The sequence below is a fragment of the Anomaloglossus baeobatrachus genome, chromosome 4, assembly GCF_048569485.1.
Source record: "Anomaloglossus baeobatrachus isolate aAnoBae1 chromosome 4, aAnoBae1.hap1, whole genome shotgun sequence".
NCBI lineage: Eukaryota > Metazoa > Chordata > Amphibia > Anura > Aromobatidae > Anomaloglossus > Anomaloglossus baeobatrachus.
This window is the reverse complement of record NC_134356.1, coordinates 674,410,423-674,417,870: the sequence shown is the minus strand read 5'-3', so window position 1 is coordinate 674,417,870 and position 7,448 is coordinate 674,410,423.

Below are 7,448 nucleotides of genomic sequence, written 5' to 3'. Positions count from 1 at the left end.
ACCTTGCTGGAAGTGCTTGGGCTCTCACCCAGACACAAACAGTTTCACTCCTCACTCTCCACTGACCACAACTCGACTCACTACTGTGTTTTCCCGCCTCCAGGTCTGTGAACTCCTCGGTGGGTGGGGCCAACCACCTGGCTCCGCCCCACCTGGTGTGGACATCAACCCTGGAGGGTGACAGCAAGGATTTAATGTTTGACTGGTGTAACCTGTCCAGGGAAGGGGGGGTGTATGATGTTGTGTAGTGACCTGTGACCCCTGGGGTCCAGGGCGTGACACTAGCAAAGTCCAAGAGTTCCAGAGATGTCTTGTCAAAACTATGCTCCCGACTTGTCAGTCTTGTGTGAGTGTGTTGTGCCTCCTTCTACCCCAAGTGGACCTCCTCCCCAGGTGGCTGGTTTCAGTGACCGGGGAAGTCCCATGGATCGTGATGGCCACTCCCCTGCCTACCCTGAGCCATCCCACCCTGTGTGAAGGTTCCTAAACTGTATGTAGAGTGTTAATGTGGAACACCGGTGATTAACCTCTCCTTACCTGAGATGGATACCGCACCTTAACTGAGGTGCAGTACTCTGTGGTGACCAGAGCCTCAGGGGTGCCACACATGCGCACCTCTGATTCATTCTGGATAGATTCTCAAGGCTCCAGAGCCCCAATATCTGAATTGCTTGGGGTCCCAGCAATTAGCACATCTTGTGATTTAAGTAAGGAGCTTATACCTCTTCTGGAAACAGCGTAGAGGTCCTGAGTAGAGATGAGCGGACCCATGGAAGTTCGGTTTTGCAGGGTCAGCCGGACTTTAGCTAAAGTTTGGTTTGGAACCCGAACTTGACCTGAACCCCAATGGAAGTCACTAATTGGGAGGTTCGGGTCTCCGCCCACATGTACCCCACCATAAACACTTCCAGGGGCGGGTTGGCAGGATTTTTACATTTTTGTTTTCGGGTGTGTGACGCCCTGGCAAAACCAGGTAGTCACAAATAGGCCCCTGCATAACACCTTCCCTCATTAGGAAACACACAGCCAACCAAGAAAACCCTAGTCATCCCCCTTAGGGACAGACAGACACACCAGTGGGCGTGACCAGGCAATGAAGTTCAAGTTGAACGGTACCAGGGTAGGAGCCCTGGTGCCTTGGCTAGTAGGCAGACGGTGATCTCCGTCAGCAGGAGACGGGAAGACGGCTCGGCAGAACCGAGGTGGACCGGGCCAGGGTTGTAGCCCGCCGGTACCGACACGGGGAACCGACCTGGAAACCGTAGCATAAAGGGGGGTACTTGGACCCTGAAGCCAGGACCAGAACCAACTGGAGCTGGTTAATTAACCGATTGAGGCCAGGACTAGAGGTCCTGTCCCACCCAAAGTCCCTCATAGAAGACAACAGCCCACCGATTAGGGATCAGAGGTTACCGCCAGGGCCCATAGATCCCACGGGCCAGAGTCTGCGGGCACGGCTCCTAGGGCCACATCCAGCCGGGAGCGGACTCCTGAGTTTCACACTAGGAAAGTCCACCTTACATACCGCAGTGCAGGAAAAGGATAGAGACCACCAGCTGGGTGGGGGACCAGAATGCAACCGGCCGTGGCACCGGCCACCATCACCTTGGTTTACCAGAGACTTGTGTGTTTTACTAACTGTGAGTACACCCGCACCCCCTGCGGTCGCCATCCCCTGCACGCACCAACCGAGTCCCGGGGCCATCATCCCTGCCCACGGAGGGGTTAACAACTTGCTGCACAACATCTCCCCCGGGTGCTCTGTAACAGCAGCGGTGGTGTCCCACCTCACCACACACCGTGAGTGGCGTCACGAACTTAATACGGCCCAGCCCGTACATATACGTCCCCCCATTTATTCGGCGTGTCTGCAAGACCCCCGGGTCTGGAGACCCTCGAGCAACCACCCCTGAAGGCCCGGATCCGAGCAGCGCCGGCTGTTGGCACGGGGGCGGCACAGGTGCACACTGCGTCCAATCACGCTGTTGTTACCTCCATTGCAAGCCATTCAAACACTGCAAGTGGCTCGCACTGGGCTCCGAGCGTACCCGAGCACCGGGCATACCTGATCACAGCGATGCTCACAGGAGTGGTCAGCATACGTAAAGCACCCGAACTTTGTTTTTTTGTAAAGTCTGTGTTTGCTATGAACACCGAACCTCGGATTCACTTGTCTCTACTCCTGAGTAGCCTGCACTGCACCCGTGGGAATATTGGAAGGTGAGTATACATCCGGTTATTATTTTTCAAAAAATTCATGTAAAAAAAAATAATTCTTTCATTGTTGGACAACCCCTTTAAGAACACCATGCCACCGTAAGAGCTGTCCAACTGACCCTTTAGGAGAGTGCCTCAATGACGACTGTCAGAGCACTGGATCAACCTCTTGCGACATCATGTATTCTTGAACTGTGAACCACAATTGCTGTTGGCCTTTGTCTCGTTATGTCACGGTATGAGAGTTGCACCATGTGACGCCACACTGTATGTATGTGCTATTTATACATTTTATTGCAGGCACGCTGCCTTTATGGCTGTAGTGTGTAGTAGTGGGCATATATGCTGGCCGGGTCCGAGGTCACACGTTGGTGCGCAGTACCATTCTATCACACTGACTCTGTTCTACGTAGATCACCTTGTCGCGGTGGTATAGCTTATGATTTTTAGATAAAAAAGTGTTTACTAAGTACCCTATGTTTATTTATATGCATTATTGCTTTTTACTTATTTACAACAGGGTATACTGTATGTCCATAAATATTTTTATCCTAGGTTTTATTAGAGCAAGTATGGGATTAGATTGGGCAGAGCGTTGGAAGTTAGTAGCGAGCGTTGTAACCGTCACGGCCGGTATAGTGGCAGCAAGTGGGATTAGTTGACCCACTGGACCACAGGGGGGGACCCGGGCTTATCCTTTAGTAGGAGGAGCTTGACTAAGTGCCCACCGCAAGGTGGACGCCAGGTATCACAACTAGGACAGGAACCGGGACTGTGGCAGCTGACTCCTACGACAGGGATGGACTCAGGGTAGACACAGGTACAGGCTTGGTGACTGAGGCTGGCTGGACAGGCGGGTTTGGACGGAAATGGTGGGAATTACAGGGACAGACAGGTTCCGCAAGGCAGGTTCTGGAGACGGATACAGATAACAGGACAGGAGCTCAGGATCTAACAACTAGCTAGGTAGCAGACTGGAACACTGACTAACTAGAAGTGTTGCGCAGGCACCTCCCCTAATGGGAGAGTGTCTTCTTAAATACACAGTGCCTCTCAGTCATAGGCTGAGAGGTATTTCCTCGAAATAGCGTGCCAGACCTTTAAGAGGAGGGCTGGTGTGCGCTCCAGTGCGAGCCTTAAGTGCACTCCTGGGAACCCTGTGCAGCATGCGCAGGGCCCGGGAGAGAAAGGAGACAGCAGTACACGTGTATGGCCAGGGAAGTGCTTGGGGAGGACGCAACCTGGCCAGGGTGGTGAGTAAGTCGGCGTCTCTGCAGAAACGTTGGTGCTACAAGAAGCATTCTCGCCACTGCTCATTACTTGATAGAATATCACAGGTGCTTGACCCCGCCCCACGTTTCGCGGCTGGTACACAGCCAATTAATGTGCAGTGATTGCCTGCCATACATAGTAATGCCATAGCCATGATGGCTACTAACATCACTGTGATTGGTCAGCCACATCGGGCCTTATATGATACCTGAACCCCAATGCTCGGCACACTGCGCTCTGGAAACAGTTCAGGTAGATCTGACCTAGGAGGGAGAGCTTAGATTAGAGTAGGCATATAACCAGTGTTTAACTCTTCGAGCCTGTTTTCACCTTCCTGACTGGGCTTTTTTTTTTCAATTCTGGCTAGTGTCATTTTATGAGGTTATAACTCTGGAGCTTCAACAAATGTCTGTGATTCTGAGACTTTGTTTTCATGACATATTGTACTTTATGATAGTTGCAAAAATTAGGACAATATTTTTTGCGTTTATTAGTGAAAATATCAGAAATTTTACAAAAAATTGGGGAAATTTTGCAAATATCAGAAATTTTTGAAAATGTTTGAACTTTTATTTTTTATGCTTTTCAACCAGAGTTACATTACAGAAAATAGTTAATAAATAACATTTCCCACATCTCTACTTTACATCAGCGCAGTTTTTGAAACATCATGTTTTTTTGTTAGGAAGTTAGTCAGCAATTTTTCATTTTTCCAACAAAAATTACAAAACTATTTTTGTTTATGGACCACATCACATTTGAAGTGACTTTGGCAGGTCTAGGTGACAGAAAATACCCAAAAGTGACCATTCTAAAAACTGCACCTCTCACGTTGCTCAAAACCACATCCAAAAAGTTTATTAACCCTTTATGTGCTTCACAGAAACTGAAGAGACATGGAATGAAAAAATTAACATTTTACTTTTTTCCCACAAAAATTTTACTTTAGACCCAAATTTTTCATTTTCACAAGAGTATCAGGAGAAAATGCACTGTACACTTTGTTGTGTAATTTCTCCTGAGTACATCGATACCCCATATGTGGTAGAAATCTACTGTTTGGGCGCACGGCAGGGCTCAAAAGGGAAAGAGCACCATTTGGATTTTGTAACCCAAAATTGTCTGGAAAAGATAGCGGACGCCATGTCACATTTGCAGAGTCCCTGATGTCCCTAAACAGTAAAAACCTCCACAAGTGACCACATTTTGGAAACAAAACCCCTCAAGGAATTTATATAGATGCGCGGTGAGCACCTTGAACCTCTAAGTGCTTCATAGAATTTTATGACGTTGAGCTGTGAAAGTAAAAAAAAACAACTTTTTCAAACAAAAATCTTGTTTTAGCCCCAAATTTTGCATTTTCTTAAGGGCAACTGGAAAAGATGCACTCTACAATTTGTTGTGCAATTTCTTCTGAATACGACAATACCCCATGTGTGGTGGAAAACTACTGTTTGGGTGCATGGCAGGGCTTGGAAGGAAATGAGCGCCATTTTTGCTGGAATAGATTGAGGACACCATATCACGTTTGAAAAGCCCTTGACATGCCGTAACCCCCACAAGTGACCTCATTTAGGAAGCAACCCCTCTCAATTAATTTGTCTAGGGGTGTAGTGAGCATTTTTAACCCTTGAACAATTCACATAATTGTATAACATTGGGCAGAGTAAATGAAAATTACCATTTTATTCCACTAAAATGTTGCTTTGGCCCCAAGTTTTCAATTTTCAAAGGGGTAATAGGGGAAAACAAATGATACAATTTGTTGTGCAATTTTTCCTATGTACATTGATACCCCATATGTGGTTGAAAACAACTCTTGAGACACAGAGCAAGGCTCAGAAGGGACAGAGTGCCATATTAGAGTGCAAATTTACTTGGAAAGGCTGGTGGGTGCCATATCACAATGGCAGAGCCCCTGTGATGCCAGAGTATCAAAACTCCCCCACAAGTGACCTAATTTTACAAACTGCACCTATCAATGAATATATATTTTAGGGTGTAGGGGTCATATTGACACCACAGCTGTGTCAAAGAATGTTATACTATTGGGCATTGAAGAAAACATAATTACATTTTTACCACAAAAATTTTGATTTAGCCCTAGATTTTACATTTTCCCTCAGGAAAATGGGTAAAAATAAAATTGTTACGCAATTTCTGCTGAAACTGGCAATAACCCAGATGTGGTTCTACTTTATTGCTTAGCCATATGGCAACAGTCAGGAGGAAAGGAGCACTATTTGACTATTGGACAACACATTTTAATACAATAGTTTGCATAGGCAGAGCCCCTAAGTTGCCAGAATAGCAGAAACCCCCCAAAAGTGACCTCATTTTGGAAATTACACCCCTCTGGAAATTTATCTGTAGGTGTAGTCATGATTTTGACTCCATGGGTGTTTTCCAGAAACAAACAGCAAGGGATGTTGCTGAGTGAAAATCTAAATCTGCCATTGTAGTGCCCAGTACATTGTAGTGCCCATACATTGTGCCTAGCTCGTGCTTCTGGAGACACGGACCTCGTAAATTAGGCACAGAAATGTCAAACATGTGGATGCTAAATGTGGTTTAGGCACATTGTGGGGCTCAGAAGAGAGGTGAACATTTGGATTAGGGAGGGCAGATTTTTGCTGGTTATCTTTTTTTCAGGAGGGTAAGCCGTAGCGTTTTTCTAGACCCTTTGTGCTAACAGTAACATGACCCCCCCCCTCTATATTTCAGTTAAATGAGACTTGAGTGGGGACTTGTGTTTTTGTGGGTTGAGTTGAATGCTATTTTGTGGCAATTTGGGTACAGAACATTTTGGCTCATATTTATCCTGTGCTCTATGCTGATGGCTTACATCAGGGTTTCCATCAATATCTCCGAAATACGTGATTCAGGTGAAACCACCAATGGATCCAGTCACTATAATGAGGCAGCAGAGTTAAGGGGGTGTTATATGCAGCGATATCGCTTGCGATATCGCTAGTGAGCGTACCCGCCCCCGTCGGTTGTGCGTCACGGGCAAATCGCTGCCCGTGGCGCACAATATCATTCGGAGCCGTCACACGTACTTACCTGCCTAGCGACGTTGCTGTTGCCGGGGAACTGCCTCCTTTCTAAGGGGGCGGTTCGTGCGGCATCACTAAGTGGCCGACCAATAGAAGTGGAGGGGCGGAGATGAGCGACTGTAACATCCTGCCCACCTCCTTCCTTCCGCATTGCCGGCGTAGCTGTAGGTCGTCGTTCCCGAGGTGTCACGCGTAGCCATGTGTGCTGCCTCGGGAACGACGAACAACCTGCGTCCTCTACAATCAACGATTTTATGAAAATGAACGACGTGTCAACGATGGACGATTTGGGGAGTACTTTCCATCGTTAATGGTCGTTCATGCGTGTCACATACAACGACGTCACTAACGATGCCGGATGTGCATCACGGAATCTGTGACCCCGGCGATATATCGTTAGATCCGTCGTTGTGTGTGACGGGGCCTTTACTCCGGACTCTGTTCGGCCTCAGTTCAGCAGGTGTCCAGCTTTGCAAAGGAGCACAAAACTATTGATGACCGCACTTTTGTGCACACCTTTGTTTGCATCTGACTTTTTCAGAGGGTCATCAGTCAACCCTCGATCCAAATTTTAAGAAGGTAAACTGGTGGTCCTCACTCTTAATTTTTCCATGGTGTATATGATGCCCTCATTCATATATTTTTCTGTGTGTGTATGAGGCCTACCTCTACAAATCTCTTACATATATAAATGTATATCCCCTCAGGGGAAAATGTTTTTCAGCCATTGCAATTAGTGCATAGGCTTTACCAGGCTAGGAATTGTACTACTTAAAAATGTTCAATAAATGTAGTCTGTGGCCTTTCTTTTTGTGTCATCCAGCGGGTATTGCAGTTCCTCCTTCTCACTTTTGGCAGTTCTTAGTGCATAGGTTTTATTAGTGTAACAGTCCCGCTACCTAG